Here is a 27,512-nt window from a genome sequence, read left to right on the forward strand (position 1 = left end):
ACATCCACATCATGCATTGTACATGCATGTTGTACAAAGTATCATGGATAACATCCACATCATGCATTGTACATGCATGTTGTACAAAGTATCATGGATAACATCCACATCATGCATTGTACATGCATGTTGTACAAAGTATCATGGATAACATCCACATCATGCATTGTACATGCATGTTGTACAAAGTATCATGCGTAAAGTTCGCAATATGAAGTTCAACACGTTCAATGGACATTGCACATGTACAGTAATGCAATGTATCACGCGTAAAGTCCGCATTGCACATGCAAGGTGGCACAATGTGGCATGCCTCAAGCGCGCAATGTTACATCGCAGCGCCCAAGAGCTTCTGTGGACACGAGCTTCACCTACCCCAAACCTTGAAGTTACGATTCGGGAGAGGGCCGTGCGAAGGAGCGTCTCCTTACACTCTATCTACCCACCGGCACATCGGCCCACACCGCCGCTCTCTGTACGCGCCAGAGTGTGAATGCCGTGGCGACGGAACACTCCACACACGCATTGCGAGTGGGGGGGGGGGGTCTGTAGCATGTGTTATAAAAGGGGCCCTAAATTCAACAACAACAACAACAAACACACGTAAATATTAAAACACGTACATGTTTTTTTACTTGCACAATAAAGTAATTGTATTTTTTTTTTTACATTCGCTATACGGCTCAGAAAATACGACAAATCGCTAAACCTTAAGCGCTCAGTCGTTCGTAAAAGTTGAAGGCGGCACAGTACTACAGTAATAGAGCAAGTGCAGCATCGCTGAATCGGAATTGAAAGCGTGAAAGCGTTTAGCGCGGGGCCCTTGGAAGTGCGGGGTGCCCCCCACTCCCACCACTCCCCCCGTAGCATTATGCGGCTACTTTTTTTGCGACTACGAAAATGCGGCACTTGCCGCTTATTGCGTTGCGTACGCCGTATTGCGTGCGCTCAATGTTCAACACTTGCCAAGTTGGCGTTTTGTGCACGTGGCACGCGCGTGTCGCGTCCCGTGGCCGCGCGTCGTTTGGCGAGACGACGCGAACTTCATGGTGCGCGTGAACTTGACGTCCGTGTAAGCCCGGGTGACTTTGGGCGAGGGATTTTATTTCGTGACCGGGTTTAAGATCGCCGCTGGTGCGACGCGCACTTTAAGTTGATGTTTTAATTTAGAACAAATATCGGCCCCCACCCCCCACCCCCGCCCGCCCCACCGCTCTCTAATTATTGGCGTGCAACTGTTTACCATATTGGTGTAGAATGACGTAATGTTCTTCTTTGGTTCTTTCGGTAAAGTCACGTAGAATGAGCATAAAATAATACATTGATACACAACACAAGCGGCCGAAAACGTCGTGAGAATATTATTGTGTTATTTTATTTTATCAATTTATTATTTTATTCTCATTCTACGTGACTTTACCGAAAGAACCAAGGAAGATGAATCCTTGCAGTCACGAAAGCTTTAAATTGACGTAATGTTATTTTGTTTTCTTGTCAACTGTTAACACTAATTATTGGACTTGGGGGTGTAACACAAACAAATGTCAAATCGTTACAATTTCATATTGCAATAACTGTGTTATTTCCTTATCTCTGTTTACAGGCAGTAGTCATTGTTGTTGTTTACATTCTCGGCCTACAAACTGACGGTTCACGACGATCATATTTGTATTATCACGCGGTACATTGGCAAAAACTTGCGCGCCTAAAGACGCATTCGAGCGTGCGTGGTGACGTCGACGCGCACGTCTGCGTGATGACGTCACCCCGTGTCCTCAACGCTGAGCCGGGTTCGTGCGTGGCGACGTCACTCCTGCCCCCCCCCCCCCCACTCCGCCCACAATTCACTCCGGCCGCGTATCCCACGCGAAATGCTTGGGCAGTGCTCGGCTAAACCTCAACTTACAGCTTTCGTGACTGCGATCGAAACGTCGGAGGTTTTTTGGGGGGGTTATTTTCTTTGAACCTATCTACGTGACTTTACCGAAAGACCCAAAGAATATCAGTGCTCAATTGTTGTTGATGTTGTCACCATCGTTGTAAAATGTTGTTCTCACCGGGCGTGCTGAACTCGTGTACCGAATTGGACACGTTCTGTTGACGTGACGCAAACCTTTACGAATCGGCCGTGTCGGGTGGTGGCGGGCTTAACGAATGCATTTATATTTACGTGATCTAAGACGAAAAACGCACCCGCACGCCAAAATGTGTGCTCGATGCCAATCAAGTGAAACAAGACTAGTCACGTAACATATACGCGCGCACACATGCACAGCGATCCCCCGTATAGCCTTAACAGACCGTAGGGGCAAGTGCTGTTAGCGAGCACCCTATAAAGTCCGGCACGGCACACGAGTGGGTGGGTGGCCAACACCACGCCCGGCCGCCTTTGTCTCCCTAGCAACGATGTTTAAACATCGCACCAGGTACTCATTTGAAGCCGAGTCGACCTAGGGCAGGCCCAGGATCCGGTCCAGACAATTGCCGCCGCCGTTGACCGAGAGCGGGAATCGAACCCGGGTGGCTGGGCTCGCTGCGTTAGTTGCAATGGTATCGGATGAGCGGTCAATATAAATACGCGTGTCTCTTCTGTATCACAAGCGATGCGTATGTGCCTGGCGGTGCGTGTGCTTCATATGTGGGGAGCGGTGGTGCAGCGGTTAGCGCGCCGCGCTGTGAACCCGGCGGCCCGAGTTCGATTCACGCTCAGGGCCAACACCGCCGGTGGCGATTATCTGAACCGATGCTGGGCCTCCCCTAGGTCGACGCAGCCTCAAATGAGTACCGTGTACGGTGTGTGTAGTAAATATCGCCACTCGGGAGACAAAGGCGGTCGGGGCGTGGTGCTGGCCACCCACCCCCTCGTGTGCCGTTTAAGATGCGATGTCATCTGTGTATGTCCACATTCAGGGCTCGAATGTATCCAGGTTTAACGACCCCCCCCCAACCAAAAAAATAAGACAACGAGCACACCTTCCACCCGGCTCACCACATCCAGTAACACCCCTCTCGCGATGGCCGTGGTTTAGTGCCACCAGTTCGCGTGCCAATCCCGTGTGAGGTGCGGTTGTGAATAATGAACGATGACGGTGGTGGCACCGATGCTGCGGCTGCTGCTGATGATGATGATGATCATCACGATGATGTCGAGTGGAGAAAGGCGGCGCAACGGACGGCGGAGCTGCAGTGGTCCCGCTATCTATCGGCTTCAGCGTCGCACTCCGACGGGGACCTTTGTGTGGACGCGCGTGGCTTCAGCCTGAAGATCGGAACGTCGCGAGATTACTACACTGGTTCGGGGAGGGGGAGGCCCGGGGGAGGCGGTTGACTCAGCCCATCATAATACTTCACTCCGGGTCGATACAATTGTGTACCGCTTTGTTGTTGTTGTTGTTTTTGTCAACAGCGGCGACTCGCCCGTTCTGCCCAAAACCGCCCGGCCATAGGAACGTGGACTTTCACACAACTGGCTCAGGGGCTGTGAAGAGGAGGTGATCGCTGTGTCGACGTTTGGTCCTATAGGACAGGGGGTCGGCATTTAAAATGGCAATAAGAAACGTTTGCTTTTCGAATTCGGTAAAACTACAACAACAACAACAAACTCCTCGATATTTAATGTGAGACTGGTGGCTCGTTAATAAATATCAGCGATGAAGCAGTGCCTTGAAGAGCCGCATGCGGCTCTGAAGAAGCAGCAGCAGCAGGTTGACGACTAGCCTGGACTCTTAAGGCAACGTGGCACTTTTTAAGGGCTGTTGACACACTGCCCCTGTGCAATTGACCAATCAACAACTTGTACGGCGATCTGGATAGACGCGACTATTGTCTGTGCGTGTTCAGCCCGGCGACCCGGGTTCGATGCCCGCTCACGGCCAACACCGGCGACGATTATTATCTGAATCGGTTCTGGGCCTCCCCTAGGACGACTCAGCCTCAAATGAGTACCCGGTGCGGTGTGTAGTAAACATCGCCACTGGGGGAGACAAAGGCGGTCGGGCGTGGTGCTGGCCACCCGCCCCCACATGTGCCGTTCCGGCCTTTATAGGTGCTCGCTAACAGCACTTGCCCCAACAGTCTGTTGAAGGCTATACGGGTGATCTTTGTCTCTGTTAAATGTAATCTCTCCAGGCCTTCGAGAACGTCATTACAATTTACATTACTCGCTCGGCACGTTCATTTATTACCAGCCGACATTATATGCTCGATACGCAGGCGTCAACGTGTGTTCAAAGACCAATACTCACACAGTGAGCGTGCGTGTATATAGCTCGAAGGTCATTCATCCAGCAGTGGATCGACAACGGCCGATTATGATGATGGTATATGTAATTTGGGCTACATATACGTGCACTGCAGCATACCTACGTGTGATGATATTGATGATATGGAGCGTGTTTACGATGAGTACAATAGCATGCCGCGTGCTGTGATATGAAGCATGTGTGTGATGGTACAATAGCACATGTATAGCGTGGTATATAATACGTAGCAGGCATATGGTGGTACAAGATCATATCCAGCGTGCTGCTATTAGTAGCACGCGTATACGGTACGCGCTGTTAATGTGCCAGTTGACTTGTTATTACAGTTAAACAATAATACTTTTTTATATATATAGCGATGCACACGAGTGATAACGCGTGTCATCCCGCGAAGAATTACCACCTACCAAATGATTAATGATGAAAACATAATAGGCGGCGATTTTGGGTCGGCGATCCTTCTTTAAAGCTGAAGAATCGCCCGATTATTTTCACAGCGGCGTTATGGACTAATGTGAGTCTGCGTGTCCTGTGACGATGCCCTTGTGCACCAACGCAGACACATCTCACCAAAAACAATCGGGTTCATTTTTTTGGGGAGGAGGGGGGGGGGTCTCATCGTGCTCGAGTTAGGCTCGCAAAAAAAATCCCAATTGGTTTGACCAGATATTATTGAATCTTGATTTGAAGCTTTCGTGACTGCATACTTGACTGCATACTCTTTGGTTCTCTCGGTAAAGTCACGTAGGTATATTTTATTTTATACCTACGTGACTTTAGCGAAAGAACCAAAGAGTATAGATATTATTGGTGAGAGCACTCCCTCTAACCATATATATACCACGAAGAACGTATGGCACGCACGAACTCTAATGCACACGCATGGGTACACGGTCTAGCTTCTGCGTATGGCTGGCGATGATTTATATAAATGCGAACACGTTCAAGTGCTGTTTGCGAGTATCACCTATGAAGGACAACACGGGGCACGAGGGGGTGGGGGCACCAGGTACTACTTTGAGGCTGAGTCAACCTAGCGGTGGCCCAGGACGAGTTCAGATAAAAGCCACCGGTGTTGGCCGTGAGCGGGAATCGAACTCGGGACGCCGGGTTCGTAACTACGCGCGCTAACCACTGCGCCACCGCTCGCTCGCACGCACGCACGCGCGCGTAAGCACACAACGAGGCTTGATTCCTGCGTGAATGTGAAAAATAACGAGACGTTTTTTTTTTGCTCTGTACAAAAGTGAGCAGTCTTCTATTTACGGCAAAGTCTCGTGATTTAAAAAAAAAACACGGCCAGCAACCCTGACTACGTGAGTTGAAGGGGAAGCCGAAACCTTGCGTTAGGCGGCACTTTACTCCCACACCCGATCACCCGGGTCACGCTCAACATCGGTCACGATTGTGAGCCTCTCCTAGGTCGATTCAGCCTTAAATATAAGTTGCCGCTGCGATGTATAAAACATCAGCACTGGGGAGACAAAGGTAGCCGGTCCTGGACCTCCCCTAGGTCGACTCAGCCTCAAATGAGTACCTGGTGATGTGCGTAAAAACATCGCCACTGGGGAGACAAAGGCGGCTGGGCGTGGTGTTGGCCACCCACCTCCTCGTGTGCCGTGCCGGCCTTCATAGGTGCTCGCTAACAGCACTTGCCCCAACAGTATGTTACAGGCTATACGGGGGATCTTTATATTTGTCTGTTAATCAATTGCGGTAACATTATGTAAATAACACACACAGGCACAATTTATTTCCTATCACAGGCTATGTATACACTGTCTTAGAATGAATATATACAGTACATAGGACGTGAAATTCAAAAATATTCTAGCAACAGTAAGTAGAATTTTATTAAAACGGGGATGCACAGCACTTTCCACTCACGATCGACTTAAAAAAATCTCAACACACTTGTCAGCAACACTGTGCCCTTAAATAGTATATATATAATTCGCGACGTTTCGAGCATCGACCCTTCACCATAGAAAATAAATAGACAGGCAATAAAGAAAGAGTGGCTGAGAAGCGAGAATACACCCTCCGGCCTCTAAATTTATTTGCTATCGAAGAAGGTTCATTGTCCGAAACGTCGCCAATGACGCATTTCCTTTTAAAGCCACAGTGGCGTCGTCGTTGTTGTTGTTGTTGGCGAGTGTGATGGTTTTGTGTTTTTGTTCGCTAGCTGTGCTTGCGCGCCACTGCCAACGAAGAAGCAGCAGCAGCAGCATCGCCAAATAATGTATTGCATTGCGAACTTGGTAAGCCGGTTTGAAATTCAATGCGTACTTAATGATGCAATATCCTCTCTGTGTGTGGGTGGGTGGGTAGAGATTCACACTTGGAAGAGCGAGCGATGGCGTATCGGTTTAGCGCCACGCTGCGCTACGAACCCGGCGAACCCCGAATCCGATTTCCGCTCACGGCCACCAACGGTGACGATTATCTGAACCGGTCGTGGGCCTCCACCGCTAGGTCGTCTCAGCCTCAAAACGAGTGCCCGGTGCGGTGTGTTAACATCGCCACTGCTGACCTTCCATTTCCTCGCGTGCCGTTCTGAGCTTCATAGGTGATCGCTAACAGCACTTGCCCCAAAAGTCTGGTGAAGGCTATACGGGGTAATCTGTATCTTCGTTTGCAGCGATCCCGTCTGTACGATGCCCAATTGCCGCGGTTTGAAGACACACCGGTCTCTTGAAACTAAATCATTAAACATCCACGCGTTTCTCACGAGCATTGTCGTCCACCACGGTCTATCCACTTGCTCGACCGAACGGCTTCCGAAAGTTGTTGCAGCAAAACCGAGCCGGGCCGGGTCACCCTCTGCCCGGGAGTAGCCCAAGCACGCCCCGCTTGAATCGCGCTCCATCTCCCCGCAGTGACGTTCCCCACACTACCACCACCACTTGTAGTTGTTCTCGCTGCTGCATCAACAGAGGAAACTCCATTCCCGATGTTTTCACTGCAGCGTAATTAGTTTAACGTGCCTCGTGTATACAGACGGCTGCGTGTGTGTGTGTGTTTGGACGCGGAAACGTGGGGAGTGGTGGCGTAGCGGTTAGCGCTACGCTGCTGTGCTACAAACCCCTGCGACCCGAGTTCGTTTCTTGCTCACGGCCACCAATACCCAGACTGTAGGGGCAAGTGCTGTTAGCGAGCACCTATGAAGGCCGGAACGGTACACGAGGGGGTGGGTGGCCAGCACCACGCCCTGATCGGTCCATACACATGCAGACATACATACACATGCAGACAGACATACATACACATACAGATATACATATACATACAGACATACATACACATGCAGACACACGGACACATACAGACACACGGACACACACGGTTTAAACATTCACCGCTAGTGTTAGCCGTGGCTGGCAATCGAACTGAGATTGTCTGGTTCAGTAGTGCAGTGAGCTCATCACTAAACTTTCGCCGAACTCATCACACCTTCTCCCCACTCTTCTCAAAGACAGAAAAAAACAAAGATTCCCCGTATAGCCTTCAACAGACTGTTGGGGCAAGTGCTGTCAGCAAGCAGCACGGCGCACGAGGGGGTGGGTGGCCAGCACCACGCCCGGTCGCCTTTGTCTCCCCAGTGACGATGTTTATACACCGCAGCAGGTGATAATTTATGGCTGAGTCGACCTAGGGGAGGCCCGGCACCGGGGGAGCGGTAGTGCAGCGGTTAGCGCCATGCACTACGAGCCCGGTGCCCCGAGTTCAATTCCAGCTCACGGCCAAACACCAGTCAGGATTATTTGAACCGGTCCTGGGCCTCCCCTAGGTCGACTCAGCGTCAAATGAGTACCTGTTGCGGTGTGTAGTAAACATCGCCACTGGAGAGACAAAGGCGTCCGGGCGTGGTGATAGCCACCCAACCCCCTCGTGTACCGTTCCGGCCTTCATAGGTGCTACTCGCGAACAGCACTTGCCCCATCAGTCTGATAAGGATACACGGGAGATCTTTGCCTTTGCGTGGTTTCATAGCGCTCGCGTTATGATTGCCACGACATCTTCATCGCACGCCGCCTTTGGTGAGGCAGCTGTTTCATGAAGAGGCTGTGACACTCTTCAAAGTTTCGCGCTGCGGGTCGCCATGGCATGTGTCTGTGTGTGTCAGTGTGTGTGCGTGTGTCTTCGTGTGTGCGTGTCTTTGTGTGTGTCTGTGTGTCTTCGTGTGTGCGTGTCTGTGTGTGTCTGTGTGTGTGTCTTCGTGTGTGCGTGTCTGTGTGTGTGTCTGTGTGTGTCTCCGTGTGTGCGTGTCTGTGTGTGTCTGTGTGTGTGTGTCTTCGTGTGTGCGTGTCTGTGTGTGTGTGTCTGTGTGTGTGTGTCTTCGTGTGTGCGTGTCTGTGTGTCTGTGTGTGTGTGTGTGCGTGTCTTTCCCCGAAAGTCTGTTAAGGATATACGGGGGATCTTTGTCTTGTTCTTACGTGGGGGAGCGGTAGTGTGGCGGTTAGCGCGCTGCGAACCCCGAGGCCCGAGTTCGACTCCGGCTCACGGCCAACACCAGCGACATTCATCTGAACCGGTTATGGGCATCCCCTAGGTCGACTCAGCTTCAAAAATTAATACCTGGTGCGAGCATCGCCACTGGGGAGACAAAGGCGGCCGGGCGTGAAATTTCGGCCACACCATCCCCCTCGTGCTCCGTTGCGACCTTCGTGGCCGTCTCGATAATAGCACTTGCCCCGAAAGTCTGTTCAAGCTATACGGGGATCTTTGTCTTTGTGTACATAAGTTTAACATTTTAGGGGGGGGGGAGGCGAAAATTTGGGAATGTCCGCGTCTCGAATTCCATTGTACCGTAATTACGCTCTCACGTTTCAGATGCCGGCGTTCGTGTTATCCGCCTTCGGGGTTTCTGGCGCCGCGTGTTGGATCGGCACCCGTGTCCGACGTTTCGCTCGCCACTCGCCGGCAGCCGCCTCCTCTGGGCACTTCTACACGAGGCCGAAGAAAACCGCTGCCGCTCGTTCCCGCACGTTGGGGACGCCCGTCGCATGTCGTACGATGCCACATTCACGCGATTCGTATTTGCACAACGTGTTTTGAAATACCGTTGTTGTTGTTGTTTATAATTAGCGTCAATATATCGGCAGCAGCAGCAGCCATGGTCAGTCCACTGCTGGATAGAAGGCGCTCTCTAGGTCGCCACCAACCGCACACGATCCCGCGCGATACGGCTTCTTATGTAGTTGGCTTAATAAATTAGTTATTTACGCGAAGATTATTGGTGTCAACGGAATAATTGGAACACTGAGAAGTGCGATTAGTGCATAGAGTATTACATTTATACAAAAAAACCTAATAGTGTTATAAAACAAAAATATGTCCGATGTACATTTCACGACGCTCTCGAAAGGGTTAAATAGATTATATTTGCTACGAATATAGTCGAGCTTACGTTTATGGGTACAAATAAAATTAATGAACTGCAAGTTTAGGGATATGGATCCACCCTAAATTAAGCCTTGCTCAGATTGATTTCACTCACAGCGGGGGGGGTAAGAGTCAAATAGGGTTCAAGGGTCAGTCTATCGAGTTCTACATTGGTCCGTTGATCTCGCGAAGAACACTCATCATTATCATCATCACCAGCACCATCACTCATTGTAGATGTTGCGGGTTTACTCTCCAACACAGCGGTGTGCTGAACGAGTAACGAATTGGCATGTTCTGTTTATGCGACAAACCTTGCTAATTGGCTGTGTCGGGTGGTGGCGGGTTTAGCGACACATTTATATTTACTCGATCTAACGCCCCCCCCCCCAAAAAAAAACCCCTCTATATCATGGACCATCACTCATCATCATCACCACCACCACGAAGCAAGTGGATCATAACCCTGCCGTCAAGTATGACACTAAGAGAGAACGCAGTGCGAGAGTCGATTTCGCTTCCCGGTCGTCACAGACCACGCGTCCGTCCATACGAGACCTAATTTCAGCGCATTAACAGAAGGTCCATTGCATATATATAGTTTCACAGCAAAAGCTGGGGGGGGGGGGTGAATGAAATACTATCTCGCAAAATGTGCCAGCTGTTTCTACTCACACACATATATAGTCCTTAACGTTGGCATTCTCATATTTACATTAGGCGTCGGCTCGCGTTACGAATCTGCTACTCTTGAAACGTGGGTTAAAGGCACATCGATTTGTATGCCAGTGCAGTGCGACGTTCAGAAGCGTGTGTGTGTGTATGTACGTGTGTATGTATGTAGTACACACAGCAGACACTGGTCACATGTAGCGCATGCACTGCGATACGAACCTGGCGACCCGTGGTCGATTCCCCAGTTCACGGCTAACGTCAGCAGCGAGCGATTATACCAACCGGTCCATGGGCCTCGAGTTTCATCAAGCTGACACTGACCATCGTGGTGAAGTATGGTCAAACAACTAGATGTACACTTACCGAGGAATTCATCCAGCAGTGGATTGACAGAGGGCTGTGTATATTGATAAGAGTGTACCGCATGTCGACTCGTTGCATAGATTAATACTTTGAATCCAGTGACCACCCTGATTGTTTATTTGGGTATCATAATATTGTAGAAAGTAATAATCGTAATAAGCATTGTATGCGTCGTGAGCTTCACTCACAGCTGACGGTAAAGATCCCGTGACGTCTTTCGCAAGCGTTTAGGCCCATCGTGTGCACGCGTCTAGCTCCACATTTGGCAAATTTGTTATTTTACAGATCTCTAATAAAAATAATCACCACCAAATTACGAAAGTGAGATTATACCATCGCAGCCCCCCCCCCCCCATCTCGCGCTACTGTAACAACAATACAATTGTCAGGCCACTCGTGAAAGAGGGGTCACGTCTGCACGTGGCTGTCTTGTGACGGTAAGTCGAGAGCCGCGCGATACGCACAGGCGTACAATGGTACGAGTCGGGGTTGTCTGACCCCCCCCCACGCCCCACCCCCCGCCGATACGATGTGGCGTGAAATTGCCGTCGGGTGTGACACCGATTGATTAAAGCCGGATAGCCTTTGTCAATTTGCTAACGTACAACAAAAAAAAAACAACGACGAGCGGCTTTTTGTTTTTAATTTAACCCCGCCACAGGTCTAGCCGGCGAGATTGCGCGCGATGAATGAGTTCGGGATAATCGCCGTGAGCGCGTACACGGAGGTGTTTAGTTTTAAATGTTTGTATTTATTGGTTATTTGAGAACACTGTGTACGTATTATAGTTGTTGATTTTGATCATGAGAACGCACAATAATGCTACATCTTCATAATACTGGCGGCAGTAGTTGCACGAACGCAACATGACAAAATAAAACCACGCATTCAACAACAACAACAACCACAACAACAACACCGCGTGGCCTTAAAACGATAAAACAATATATACCGGCCGACGGTTCGGGAAATGACCCTTCTACACATCACACAGATGCTGTAGAGCTGAAACGTCACAGATGGTGTGTACAATGTTTATTTAAAATCAGATTATATCACCGAAGAACCGATGAACTTATGTTTGAGATACTCGTAAGACGACGATGTTCAATGTGAACCTTGATTTTGTTAATGCGGCCAACGTCGATGACGAATATTTGAACCGGTCCTTGGGCCTCCCCTAGGTCGACTCAGCCTCAAATGAGTACCTGTTTCGATGTGTAAACACCGCCACTGGGGAGACAAAGGTGGCCGGGCGTGGTGCTGTTGTTATTTCTGCTTTGTTCTGTTACCCATTGCTTAGTTTTTTTTTCTCCCAAAATCGCCCTTGTACACTGGGCTACAGTCCTCTACAACATGCATAACATATGTCAATACGTTACAGCGCCTTGGTCAATCCACTGCTGGATGCATGGCCCCCTCCCCCCTCCCGCTCACGGCGTCTCATTTGAGGAGGTTGTTTGACCATACTTCACCACGCTCGTCAGTGTTGGTCGGTTGATAAAGGAAGGGTGAGCCCCATGGGATCGGTTCATATATCGCTGGCCACTGACGTTAGCCGTGCATCGGCTTGTCCATTGTGCTCGCCTCAATGGTAGATCCGTGTATCGATCAGCACACCTCCGATTAGCACGGTTGGCTAAAGAAGTTCAAGGTACGGTGCGAAAGAAGTTCAACATACAATGCATCTATCCATCCATCCAAAGTAATTTTTTGCAGACCGAATAACTTCGTGAATAACAACACCAACAACAACAACACGAATAGTATAATAGTCATCATCAGCCATGGTCTATCCACTGTTGGACAAATAGCCTCATCCCCAAGACGCCCCCCCCCCCCCAACTCTCACACGGCGCTCGCGATGCAACAGCAGCAACAACGGAAATCCACTCCCCTCTACACGGGAGCGGGATTAATTGGCATCGCTCCATCTCCACGGTGCGGAACGTCCCTGTGCTCTGCCTCCTTTGGCTGCCACTCCGTCACCAGTCTCGACCACCCGACGAGAATCGCCTCCCGTCCCATCCCCACAAACGGTCCCAACCTCATACCAACATCGACGTCGGCGTGGTTACTAATTGTGGGTGTTTGTGAGTGCAGTAAAAACAAAACAAAAATCATCGTTAACGAGCAGACACTGTTGCCTTTTTACACATCCCTTCAGCCACGCGGCCACCTCCGAGCGCGGAACGCTCAGCAGAGTTGTGTTCAACGCGAGCGAAACTCTGGACCGGGTTCGACATTCGGTGTCTCATCAGCAAGCCAGGCTCGCAACTCGGTGGCGAGTATAGGAAAATATCGACGTTCTCGGACGCATGGACTACATTTTTTATCAACACTTTTATCAACACTTATAATATTTCTATCCATACTTATCAGATATGTAGAGCCCTTTGTCAGTTCACTGCCGGATGAAGGCCTCGTCCACGCGGTGGCTATGCACGCGGTGTGGAGTCCAGCCCGGTCGAGGCGGCAGCGAAGATTGGTGGATCAACGTACAGAGGGGCGCCACGGTGGCTAGGAGATGTTAACTACCTCGCCTGGTATACAGGAGGTCGTGGGTTCGATCACGACTCTGGCGCCTGCTGCTGTATATTTGGAGTTTGCGTGTCTCTCTCCGTAGTCGCGTGGATTTTATTTTCCATATTGATATTTAGAATGAACGTGCGTTCGAAGTATTTGACTGCTCTGAATTTCCACGTGAGCTATCATATGTGGCCAAGTCGCTTCTGAAAAAGAGTTATAACGGCTCAGTGGGGCCTTACCTGGTAAAATAAAACAAAAACATCGCTTAGTTTAGTAGATGCTGTGGGCGTTCGAGGAGGTTGCTATACCCTGGCTCACCAGGAGACGGCAGTGTGTAGCGAGTGGATGACGGGGGGGGGGGCGGCGGCGGGATCGAGTGTTGCCCCCTCGCACGTGTGTGTGTTTTCTCTGGTTTCCTCCCACGTGTAGAAGAAGAAGAATAAACATCAGTAATAATAATAAGACTCATCATTAATCGGCCGAAAACGTCTTTGATAAAAAAAAACAATGTGGCGACAGGATGGTCCTGAATAAAGAGTCTTACGACTCGGTGTTGCCCGCCTGGATGAATAAATAAACACTGATAATAATAATAACGACAATAATTAAGACGAAACTGTGAACAAGTGTGGGTCAAAGGGGACTTGTTTGACCGCCGCGCTACTCACCAGAGTACGATCCTCCGCTCACGGCCAATACCGGTGACGATTATCTGAATCGGTCCTGGGCCTCGCCTAGGTCGACTCGGCCTCGAATGGGCACCCGATGCGTGTGTCTAAAAGGCGTCGTCACTGGGGAGACAAAGGCGGCCGGGCCGTGGCGTTGGCCGCCCTACCCCCTCGCGTGCCGCAGTGCCGACCTTCGTGGGTGCTGCTCGCTAACAGCAGCACAACTTTGCCCCAAACAGTTCTGGTGTTAAGGCTGTACCGGGGGAGCTTTGTCTTTGTCTGAGCATGCTTCACCGCGCGCGTGTGTCGACGTCGATGGGCAAGCTGGAGTCGCCACGTGGCCTTATTTATTCGAGTCGTCTGTGATTGCAGAGACTCTGCTCAGCCGACTTTGGATGCGTTCCATTTACAAGGCAAAGCTGGTAGGGGCTGCTGTGTGTCTGTGTGTGTCTGTGTGTGTGTGTCTGTGTGTATGTGGGGAGCGGTGGTGTAGCGGTTAGCGCTACGCTGCGCTATGAACCTGGCGACCCGGGTTCAATTCCCGCTCACGGCCAACACCCAGTGACGATTATCTGAACCGGTCCTGGACCTCCCCTAGGTCGACTCAGCCTCAAACGAGTACCCGGTGCGGTGTGTAAATATCGCCACTGGGGAGACAAAGGCGGTCGGGCGTGGTGCTGGCCACCCACCCCTTCGTGTGCCGTGCCGGCCTTCATAGGTGCTCGCTAACAGCACTTGCCCCTACAGTCTGTTAAGGCTATACGGGGGATATTTGTCTTTGTATGATCGAATGCAGGGCTTATTCATTGTAATAATTATATTGCCTGTGGTATAGTAATTACGCAGTATTAGATAATGACGATATAAATAGTTGATCTTATGTACATTACACGTCTCGGTGGTTCTACATATATACGGCAATTACGTAACGCTTCGTATGATAACAATGGCACTGTGTTATAACGTATAATCTACGCATCCCTTTGTGAGTTCTCCACTGCTGGATGAAGGCCTACTCTCGTTATCCCAACGTTGGCCCAACGTTGCACCAACGGTTCCCGCCGCAAGCCAACGTTGATGCAACGTTCGGGCGACGTTGGCATGTGTACTACAGTCGGCGGGTGATGTTAAAGTATAATGTTATTCCTAGAAGGCCTAAGGACTACACGTTCGAAAAGGTGTCCTTAATGGAGGCGCGGAGTTCCACATCGCTCTGAGACTCGCGATTAACAACACAGATCGCGACTTGATTCGAAGCTTTCGTGACTGCAGGAATTACTCTTTGTTTTTTTTTTCGGTAAAGTCACGTATAAATAAGAAATAATAAAATAACATAGTAGCGTACGACGTTTCGGTTGCAACACAAGCAGCCATCATCAGGTACAGAAGAGCTAAATTTACGAGAGAGAGGAAACACATAACCCCAGATGTATATACAGACACCCAAGTAGGGGGGAACTAACACAGATACAACAGGGTACAACAGAGAGAGAAGCATACCAAACAAACAGGGTTTAGCTAAATTTGGAAACCATATAAAGCGACACAGACGGTCGGTCAAAACACAATTGTGTTTCCCCTCTCTCGTAAATTTAGCTCTTCTGTACCTGATGATGGCTGCTTGTGTTGCAACCGAAACGTCGTACGCTATAATGTTATTTTTTTTTTTTTATTTATACGTGACTTTACCGAAAAAACCAAAGAGTAACACAGATTCCCCCTATATCCCTAACAGACTGTTGGGGAAAGGGCTGTTAGCGAGAAACCTAAGAAGGCCGTCGCGGGACACGAGTGGATGGCGATGTTTACACACCGCACCAGCTACTCATTTGAGGCTAAGTCGACCTAGGAGAGGCCGCGGACCGGTTGGCCGTGAGCGGGAATCGAACCCGCGTGGCGGTAACGCGCTAACCGCTGCGCCACCGCTCCGCACTCGCTAAACACCCGCGCGCATCATCGCACTTGAGTAAAGCCGTCATCAGGAGTGAACCGAGTGGTTACCACTCTCCCTCTCTGGGTGTGACTCTGAAGCCGATCAACAAGGTTTTATCGGTTACCCCTTTAAACGTTGCGTACTTTCTGATACCCAATTCAGATCACGTTTCGTTATTTCGTGTGCTGTAAGAATCCTGGCGTGGTGGTTAGCGCTACGCTGCGCTTCGAACAAGGTCAACCGGGTTCAAATCCCGCTCACGGCCATCAACACCAAGTGGCGATTATCTGAACCGGTCCGGTGCCTTCCCTCGGTCAACTCAGCCTCAAATGAGCACCTGGTGCGGTGTGTAATCATCGCCACCGGGGAGACAAAGGTGTCCGGACGTGGTTCTGGCCACCCACAATCTCGCGTGCCGTGCCGGCCTTCATGGATACTCGCTAACAATACAGTCTGTTAATACTATACGGGGGATCTTTCTATTTCTTATAATATATACACACACGTGTGTGTATGCATGTATACATATTCTTGTATGTGTGTGTGGGGAGCATTGGTGTAGCGGTTAGCGTGCTGCGCTACGAACCCGGCCATCCGAGTTCGTATTCCCACTCACGATCAATAACACAATATTTAACGCGATCATGGGCCTCCCCTAGGTTGACTCAGCTTTAAACACATAACAATTATAAGTATATTAATACATCGCCTTTTAACTAGACGCGCTGTACAAAATAACCAAACTAACAAAAATGTTACAATAATAATGATAAAAGGCAGTTTCGAAATTAGCTAATAGTTCAATAAACGGAAGTGCATAAATACTGTGTGTACATTTCATATATATGTACATACACATATATGTACTTGTTTCTAAAATTTATTTTAGATATATGTATATATATACAAATATGTTTTACACATATATATAAAAAAACATATTTCACACAGGCGGAATTCTGGGAGTTAAGAATTTAAACAGTGAAAAAACAAATCTGTATTGTTTTTAGGTTGAGGTGTAGAATGTGTGACGGTGACCCGTCCATTCATTGACTTTGTCATTTATATTCTTTATACAACGACGCTGATGATTACTGATGAGATACTGAATGTCGAAACCGGTCCGAAGTTTTGCTTGCATCGCACCCAATGCAGCTGAAAATAGAATACTCTCACAGAAGGCCCGTGTTTGCCTGATGGAACGTGTCTAAATAAATACTTTAATTATATGCATTTGTTCATTTGTGGAGGGACAGACATGTGAACGAAGCATATTATTTGTCTACGCTTGTACCGTATTCTATTTTACAACTGAATTATTATCCAAACTTCCCAACACAGAACTCTCGGAAAAAAATAACCCCCCCCCCCCCCGTAACCTTGAGAACCCATCTGGCGCCTCCGATAATAATGATCACGGTTGGCTACGTACGGTAAAAAAAAAATCACAACTACATGCATACATGTATTGGGACTTTTCTAAAAGAATAAACACAAATATAATCATTATTATTGCTATTGTTGCCGTTTAGAAAATACGAACACTATCATCTTCATTTTTCTTCCTGATGACGACCGCTTGTATTGCGATCGAAACGTCGTAGTTTTTGTTTGTTATTGTTTGTTATTTTCTTTGAACCTATCGACGTGACTTTACCGAAAGACCCAAAGAATATTCTATTGTAAAGCACCCCCCGTGCCGCCTACCCGCTCACGGCTCAGCGTATTTCAATGAGGTTCCTAATTATCAAACTGTCGTGGAAGTCGCAACTCCATCCGCTGGATGAGAACCACTCAGCTCGCTGAGGAACACGGCACGCATACAATGGCGAGATCAAAGCTTGATCCGCTGTGACTGCCTCTGCGGGTGAAACCAAACGTCGGATTGTGAATGAATGCATCTCGAGTCGAGGCTACAACTTCGGGATGACACTCGGAAGTTGTGGCCTCGTTCGATATTTTTGCGATCGATTTTCAGTTTTCTTATTGCCCCTGAAACTTAACAAAAAAACAACACGTTGTATTTAATCTTGATTCGAAGCTTTCGTGACTGCAGGAATCCATACTCTGGTTCTTTCATGTAAAGTCACCCGAAGACGGTCGCTTGTGTTGCGATCGAAGCGTCTTGATCTATTCAATTTCTATCTACGTGACTTTACCTAAAGAACCAGGGAGTATGTTGTATTTAGTTTTGGGCGGTCCGGGTTGTGAACGTTATATTTGGGTCGCGATAGCAACTTTAATTGTTCTGTTTTAGAACCTGAATAGAACATAGGTCAGGTCGCCAGGTCATGATGGTACGTCGAGGAAAAGTAAGGCTCTTCATTACTTTTTAAAGTACGGATCTTCATTCATTTTAGAAATACGGCTCCTCATTCATTCAAAAAGTACGGCTCTTCATTCATTTATTTGAGTTGCGGACTCGGCTGGGAGGTGAGGTGCAGTATTGTATCGATGCGTCGATGAATATGGATCCACGTTGCTTCGATAAATGAATCGAATCGCGCGCGTTGCAAGAATGTCACGCGGTTTGCTTCCCGTTAATATACTCATACCTGTCAACCACTTATCAGTGCCCTACCTTATTATAATTCAGGCCTTATTGGTCACCACGTGCCCTTATAAATCTCAACGTTCATCCGACAAAGTCCCACCACAAGGGAGAAACACAAACAAATAGATATGTTGTGTGCCCGTATTGTAACGGCTGTTGTGCCGTATGGACCTGAAAACTCGATTTACCTGCACAATAATACGGGGTAAACTGTATGGGTTGACACGGTATGATACTATACACTACTCTACACTACTACATACGTGTCTACCCCTGATCAGTGCCCTACCTTATCACGGACCAATTCAGACCTTATTGGTCACCTCCGTGCCCCCTTTAAATCGCAACGTTCATCCTACAAAGTCCCATCACAAGGGAGAAACACAAAGAAAGACAAAAATCAATTATTGCCCGTGTTGTAACGGCTGTACGCCGCATGGACCTGAAACTCAATTCCCCTGTACAAGAAATACGGAGTCGAACCGTATGGGTTGACAGGTATGGTATATCCTGTACATGAAAGTCCTTATAGGTTCAACCTGACACCTCCCCCCCATCCTCGCCATACAGCCGCCACTAGAGGCCGCTACAATCATAGAACATGTGCTGCCCTGGGTCTTCGCGGTTGGCTTCGTCCCGTGAAGAGCTCTGTCTCTCTCTCGCACGTGATTTGTGAGTCACGCGGCGTTGTTGTGCTTCACACAACTGCCCGACGTTTCGCTGCAACAAGCACACACACAGCGGGGCAAACGCTCACTTCCCCTAAGACAGACGCGGAATGTTTATTTACGCCGCAAATTAATCCGATGAGCTTTCAAGCTCTTTTTCGCAGATGTCCAGTCGGGGCGGGTAAGAACGTTACAACAGCAAACACGATACAACAACACGATAGCAAGCAATGCAAAGTGCATGAAAGGTAAACAAATCGTCCAAACGTGTACGAACACAAACTAAACCATGCGCAACTTAAACCGTGCCCATCCTACCAGGCAAATACAAACCGAGGTATCAACTTATTGTTCAGAAGCGACCTGGCGACCACGAATGATTGCTCAGCAAAGTGGCCCATCATTTTGGACAATTATAGCGACAAAGCGATCTCAGTAAACTCAGCGCATGAAGCGCGTTGCAGCGAAACGTCGGACACCGTCGTGCCGATACAACAGCAACGTCAGCACGCGGTACAAACCAGAGATCAACATCGGGTGGGGGAGGGGATATAAAAAAAAGTCTGATGGTTTGTAAAATTGGAAGAAGATCCACGTTTGTTGAATATTCTCACAAACAGAAGGGCCAATTTGGGAAAACCTTTACATGCATCTTCACACGCGCGCGTGCAGCCCGTAGTAACATTGACCGGTTGAACGAGTGCTGTTAGCGAGCACCTATTAAGGCAATCGGATCGGCACACGCAGTGGTTCTTATTCTTCTTCTTTACCTGGGGTGCGCGCAGCACCCCCTGGGGGTGAGAGATGGCCCCTTATGCCGGTGCGAGACATGGGCCATACATAATTTGTTTCGAAGGTAAATCATCGTGAGCACAAATTGAGCGCGGGCAAGTAAGTACAACAACAAAAATTCTTACTCATTGGTTCTTTCGGTAAAGTCACGTATGTAGAAATACCATAAAATTATATTGAAATCAATCAATCACGACGTTTCGACTGCAACACAAGCGATCTTCATCAGGTGTAAAAAATAAATAGCGAGGGAGCACATAGAGTGACATCAACGCAACACATAGAGAACGTTAAACTGCACGGAGGTAAATACAACAAGAAGATGAGAGACGAGAATTCAACAAACCTAAGAAAAAAATACGTGATGCAAAACCAGTCAGGCCAACAACACAGTTAGACACTTGCCTGGCGGACCACGAATTTCAGAAGAGTGCTAAATTTCGTGTTCATCCTCTGGATTGAACATACCAGCATAGACAGAGTGAACAAATACGAGGTACAAGGCAGCAGAAATACATATACAGGGACAAGAAAAAAACAAAGAGTAATTTCTGCAGTCACGAAAGCTTTAATTCTTTAAAAAAAATTATTGTCGTGGTTTTCCCACCTTATGATGATTGCTTGTGTTACAATCGAAACGTCGTGATTTATTTTTAATTTATTTTTCTACCTACGTGACTTTACCGAAAGAACCAGAAAGTATGGATTCATGCAGTCACGAAAGCTTCAAATCAAGATTAAGTACAACAACTACTTTGTTTTATCAAACCTTATTAACTTATTAACAACAAAAATGTAACACTTGAGAACCAAAGGGCTACAGTAAACAGAGGCAGGGCCGCGTTCAGGCTCGATTCGGATTCAAGTTGTCAACTGGTATTGTTGAGTACACATTTTATATCTATATACGTGCTGTATAGCCCGAACATACGTTTGGGGCAAGTGTTGTTAGCGAGCACCTATGTGTGTGTGTACTATGTGCGTACTGTGTGTGTGTACTGTGCGTATTTTATGTTTACTCTGTGTGTGTACTGTGTATACTGTATGTATGTACTATGTGTGTACTCTGTGTGTGTACTATGTGTGTACTGTGTGTACTGCGTGTGTACTACTGTGTCTACTCTGTGTGTGTACTGTGTATACAGTGTTTGTACTTTGTGTGTACTATGTATACTATATGTGTGTACTGTGTGTGTACGCTATGTGTACTGTGTGTGTACTGTGTGTATACAGTGTGTGTACTATGTATACTATATGTGTGTACCGTGTGTGTACGCTGTGTGTACGCTGTGTGTACTGTGTGTGTACTCTGTGTACTGTGTGTATACAGTGTGTGTACTATGTATACTATATGTGTGTACTGTGTGTGTACTGTGTGTGTACGCTGTGTGTACGCTGTGTGTACTGTGTGTGTACTCTGTGTACTGTGTGTGTGCTGTGTGTGTACTCTGTGTGTACGCTGTGTGTACTGTGTGTGTACTGTGTGTGTACTGTGTGTACGCTGTGTGTACGCTGTGTGTACTGTGTGTGTACTGTGTGTATACAGTGTGTGTACTATGTATACTATGTGTGTACTGTGTGTGTACGCTGTGTGTACTGCGTGTGTACTGTGTGTGTACTCTGTGTACTGTGTGTGTACTCTGTGTACTGTGTGTACTGTGTGTGTACGCTGTATGTACTGTGTGTGTACTCTGTGTACTGTGTGTGTACGCTGTGTGTACGCTGTGTGTACTGTGTGTGTACGCTGTGTGTACTGTGTGTGTACCCTGTGTACTGTGTGTGTACTGTGTGTGTACTCTGTGTACGCTGTGTGTACTGTGTGTGTACTCTGTGTACTGCGTGTGTACTGTGTGTGTACGCTGTGTGTACTGTGTGTGTACTCTGTGTACTGTGTGTGTACTGTGTGTGTACTCTGTGTACTGTGTGTGTACTGTGTGTGTACTCTGTGTACTGTGTGTGTACTCTGTGTACTGTGTGTATACAGTGTGTGTACTATGTATACTATATGTGTGTACTGTGTGTGTACGCTGTGTGTACTGTGTGTGTACGCTGTGTGTACGCTGTGTGTACTTTGTGTGTACTGTGTGTATACAGTGTGTGTACTATGTATACTATATGTGTGTACTGTGTGTGTACGCTGTGTGTACGCTGTGTGTACTGTGTGTGTACTCTGTGTACTGTGTGTATACAGTGTGTGTACTATGTATACTATATGTGTGTACTGTGTGTGTACGCTGTGTGTACGCTGTGTGTACTGTGTGTGTACGCTGTGTGTACTGTGTGTGTACTCTGTGTACTGCGTGTGTACTGTGTGTGTACGCTGTGTGTACTGTGTGTGTACTCTGTGTACTGTGTGTGTACTCTGTGTACTGTGTGTATACAGTGTGTGTACTATGTATACTATATGTGTGTACTGTGTGTGTACGCTGTGTGTACGCTGTGTGTACTGTGTGTGTACTGTGTGTACGCTGTGTGTACTTTGTGTGTACTGTGTGTATACAGTGTGTGTACTATGTATACTATATGTGTGTACTGTGTGTGTACGCTGTGTGTACGCTGTGTGTACTGTGTGTGTACTGTGTACTGCGTGTGTACTGTGTGTGTACTGCAGAAGTCTCCTCCGTGTGGTTTCGCTTCATTTTTTTGGAAAGCATCTACCGTATAGAGCGAGGTAAACCTGCATGCGAGTGTATATATATAGAAGCATATTTACATGACCGCGAAAACTATATGTACGGGAATCCGGGAAGGAAAACAGAGACTTCAGTTCCACAATGCTGTAAGCAATTTAAACAATTGTATGCAACTGAGAGGAGCGTTATAGATGGATTTTTTTTGGAGTAAATATAGCTGACAGACCTCCAATGATCCCCGACTTTTTTGAGAACGGATATGGCTAATATATGTAGTGAGATATATATATGCGACTGTACTCATATGTATATATCTTTGCAAAAGGCTCTCCAAACAAAACGTTATTATGATGTGTTAAGAAAGCGTGGAAGTACAACACCCAATGTATATAACGTTGTGAATGACCGTGTGTAAGATTTTCAACCCTGTATCGAACTCACCTACCCTGGCATCTGGAGGAATGGCAAATATTTCGTCGTGGCACCGTGTGCGATTAAGAGATATGCAGAGACAATACGCCTCCTTCACATGTATACACACGGACGTAAGCTGACTGCCTGTCCACGTAACTTGTCCAAGTACTTCTCATGTCAGCCAGCCATCGGTCCCAACCAAACGGCCTTCAGTCGCATTGCTTCAGGGCAGGCAAACTCGGCACTCGTGTTGGCATGCACGGTGTCTCAGCGCCAGGATCGGGTGGAGATTAAGCGGACATGATGATGATGGCGATGATGATGATGAACTTCCCACAAGTCCGTATCGCTGAATTTGCTGTGCAAGAAATATGCGAGATTTGAAGCTTTCGTGACTGCAGGAATTATTCTTTGGTTCTTTCGGTAAAAAGAGTAAGGAATATGCTGTTACGCATTGCGTGGAGAGACGCTTTGAAGCAGCATATTAATTGTCTGCTGATCTCGTTTGTTATTTATGTTGTCCATACCAAGACGCTGATTATTATTTGGTGTCACGTACGTTCGTCATTCGTCACGACCCCTGGTTTGGCTTTGGTTCGATTCCCGACCACGGCTAACGTCAGTGGCGAGTGATATCTGAACTGGTCCTACAAAAGGCGTCCTTATAGGGTCGACTCAGCCTTATAAATGTGGAACCCGATGCGGTGTGTATATTAAAAAAAAGGTCAGCGCTGGGGAGACAAAGGCGGCCGGGCGTGGTGCTGGCCAGCAACCCTCTTTCGTGTGCCCTGCCAGCCTTCATAGGTACTGCTCGCTAACAGCACTTGCCCCAACAGCCTGTTACAGGGGGGGGGGGTGTTTTAATTTGTCTGTGATGCGGATATGTATATAGACACACGCACACACGAGTGAGCAATGTGATATGTTTGTGTGAATGCAAACACACAACAGACAAAAAAACACACACACAACTCCGTATTACGTCAACGCATTTGATAAAAAAAATAACAGCGCCAAACTTAACCATTTTGCATTTCATATTTCAAACGTAAGCGGAAATGTACAAAACAACTTTATTCATACGTACACATATAAATGTACGCACGCACGCGCACGACAACACGTGTCTGTCCTGATTGTGTATTTAAATACCAGCGGACACTGATGATTTATGCATTGACTCTATGCGGCACGCCCTGTAACTTTAGAATAAATAAGATAGTCCATTGCGTTAATGATAACATTGCCATTAACTGTAATATCGACGTTTACTTTTGAACGTGTTCATGTATATGTACATGGACTATGTATATATAGTATACATATAGTGTATATATATAAACACGTGTGTCTGCTCGCTTGCCACTGAGCTAATTTGCAAGAGAAGCAAGGCTTAAATGTCATCATCATCATACTAATAATAATAATCGTTTCAAGACATCGCAACACGACTGGCATCATCTTAATGAACATTGTTAACATTTAGATTAATCTGCCACACGCACCTATATCATCATCATATTCACCATTCGTTGTATTTTTTTTTACCAGGCGAGGACCTGTTTTAATCCCTTACAAGGGACACTTGGCTTGATATTTTTTTTTACCTTCATAATGAAAAGCTTACTCTTTGGTTATTTCGGTAAAGTCACGTAGAAAGAGAAAATAATAAATCAAATAATAGCATACGACGTTTCGATTGCAACACAAGCAATCATCATCAGGTACAAATGGAAGCGAAAACAAACCGAGTAAACTTAGAAATATAATGCAATACAACACAGATAGTCGGCTAACACAACAGTCAACACCCTACCTGGTTGATTACGTTCTTCCAAAGATTACTAAATTTGAGAGAGAGAGACGAAACATAGACACGGAGAAGTGATCAACCAGGTGGGGTGTTGACTGTTATGTTAGCCGACTATCTGCGCTGTATTGCATTATATTTCTAAGGTTACTCGGTTTGTTTTCTCTTTCATTTGTACCTGATGATGATTGCTTGTGTTGCAATCGAAACGTCGTATGCTATTATTTTATTTATTATTTTCTCTATCTACGTGACTTTACCGAAAGAACCAAAGAGTAATTCCTGCACTCACGAAAGCTCCAAATGAAATGAAAAACTTACGTGTTAAAATTAGTCCATACAGTCCATATTTTTTTTTTAAAACCTCATATCACAATAATGAAGTTATTGCTCAACAGGAGTTTATCGAGTGCAACATCGACTCCGTGAACGATGTAAAATCCACTAATGTTGTCATGGTGAATAACTTTACACAGTTCACTTGCTGGATATCAATCGTGAATTCCGAAAAAATATAAATATAATGTTCAAAATTAGGGATCTCAACGGAGCGGATGTTAATGGCAGCTGTCACTCATCCACAGGTCTTTAACGTCCTAGACTGGCCAAAGTCTCGCGCTAAACAAAGACAAAGATCCCCCGTATAGCCTTAAGAAGATCTTGGGCCAAGTGCTGTTCGCGTTGTAGCAGTACTTATGACGGCCGGCACGGCACACGAGGGGGAGGGGGGGGGGGGGGAGTGGTGGCCAGCAACCAACCCCCGGCCGCCTTTGTCTCCCCACAGCCGCGATGTCCACGCATCGCACCAGGGACTCACTTGAGGCTGAGTCGACCTAGGGAAGACTCCCGGGAAGCCGGTTCAGATAATCCGTCACCGGCGTCGGTGGCCGTGAGCGGTGGGACTCGAACTCGGCACCCCGAGTCTCGCAGCGCAGCGCTCGCCACTACTCCGACGCTTCCCCGCCCGAACCGCACCGGCTCCGGAGTCGTTCGCCTCCCGTAGAGTGTGAGGGTAACGCCGATAAATAGCGAGGGGTGGGACACAATAACGCTCGAGTACTGCGTAGATAATAGCAGGCAACCCCCCCCCCGCCCCCGCCTCTTGCGATGCGCTCTAAATCTGTACTACTACACTACACTATACACTACTACACTACACTATACACTACACTACTATATAATACTACACTATACACTACTACACTATACTATACACTACTATACAATACTATACAATACTACACTACTATACAATACTACACTACTATACACTACTACACTATACACTACTACACTATACACTACACTACTATACAATACTACACTATACACTACTGCACTACACTCTACACTACACTATACACTACACTATACACTACTACACTACACTATACACTACACTACTATACAATACTACACAATCCACTATACACTACACTACTATACACTACTATACACTACACTATACACTACTACACTATTATCCACTATATACCCCTATACACCATACACTACACTACTATAGACAATACACCACTACTATACAAAATACACTACTATACACTATACATGACACTATTGCACCATACAATACACGACTCTACGCAGACTCTAAGCTCTTACTGGGGAATTCCCAGGCGTCCCCAGGCCAGCCGAGCGACGTTGTCTCGCCAGCAGCAGCGTGGTCCTGTAAATATTCCATTCATTCGCGCACTGTCGTTGACACTTTGGTCGAGCGAGAATTACATCGGTTTAGTGTTTGTGAGTTGCAAAGAGAATGTGTGCAATCCAATTCATTTCACGGACAATGACGTTGAATCCTTTGTAAATCTACTGCTGGATGAAGGCCTCCTAAACCTTACTTACCATCAGTCATGGATGGTGGAACGGCGTCGTTGATTGACCATACTTCATAACGCTGGTCAATGGGAGTTGGTGAAGTGGGGAAAGGTGGTGTGGGTGGCTCAGGTTCAGATAATATCACTCGCCGCTGATGTTAGCCGTGGCCGGGAATTGAACTCAGGTTGGGAGTGCGGCATCCACAGACGAGTCTCGAGGCGAGCGGCAGGGATTGAACTCGGGGTACCTGGCGCAAGCCATCGCTACGGGTGGTGCCGTAACCGTTCGTGGTGGGTGAATGTTGGGACTGCATCACCTCCCTCCCCCACACACACAAACACATACACAGCGAACTGCTGCCGGTAATATTCATAGCAAATAATAATGATGATAATATAATTTACGAACCGTCCAAATGCATCTCACTGCATCTCATCCTGAAGGTTATTTACATTCGGAAGATTTCTTGCGGGGCTCGCAAAACACCAAGTACTGGGATCCTCCGAGTAAAGAGTTTATACCCCCCACCCATCGCGTGCGTGATTGTGAGCCTCCCGACAGCTCCCTGTGGTTTGTTGTGAGCGGCTTTACGTGGGTGTTATTGTGTATTAGCGATGGCTTATTTTACCAAAGTTAATCACCCCCCCCCCCCCGCCAATTTTTCCAATCCACTGCTGGATGACGGCCCTCCTAAGCTATGTCGGTCACAGGAGAGATAATGTGGTACGGGAGAATGCGAAGCTGAGTAGACTTGCTAATGACTGCTTACCAGCGGTTGTCAAGATCGGCCTCCGTGGAGGAGGCTCGTGAAGGACGCCGCCGCCGCTGCTGTTGCTGCTGGGCAGTTGGAGGGCAGCAGTCGCCAATCCAGCAACAACGGAGGGCGGTAGGGGAACGACGCTCACAACAACGAGCGGAGCGCCGGGCGGCTAAAACGCAGAAAGTTGGCACAGCTTGTGCATCGGCCGGTCATCTCAGTCATTCAAA

The sequence above is a fragment of the Petromyzon marinus genome, chromosome 19, assembly GCF_048934315.1.
Source record: "Petromyzon marinus isolate PM22_M1 ecotype Great Lakes invasive population chromosome 19, UKy_Petmar_22M1.pri1.0, whole genome shotgun sequence".
Lineage (NCBI taxonomy): Eukaryota > Metazoa > Chordata > Hyperoartia > Petromyzontiformes > Petromyzontidae > Petromyzon > Petromyzon marinus.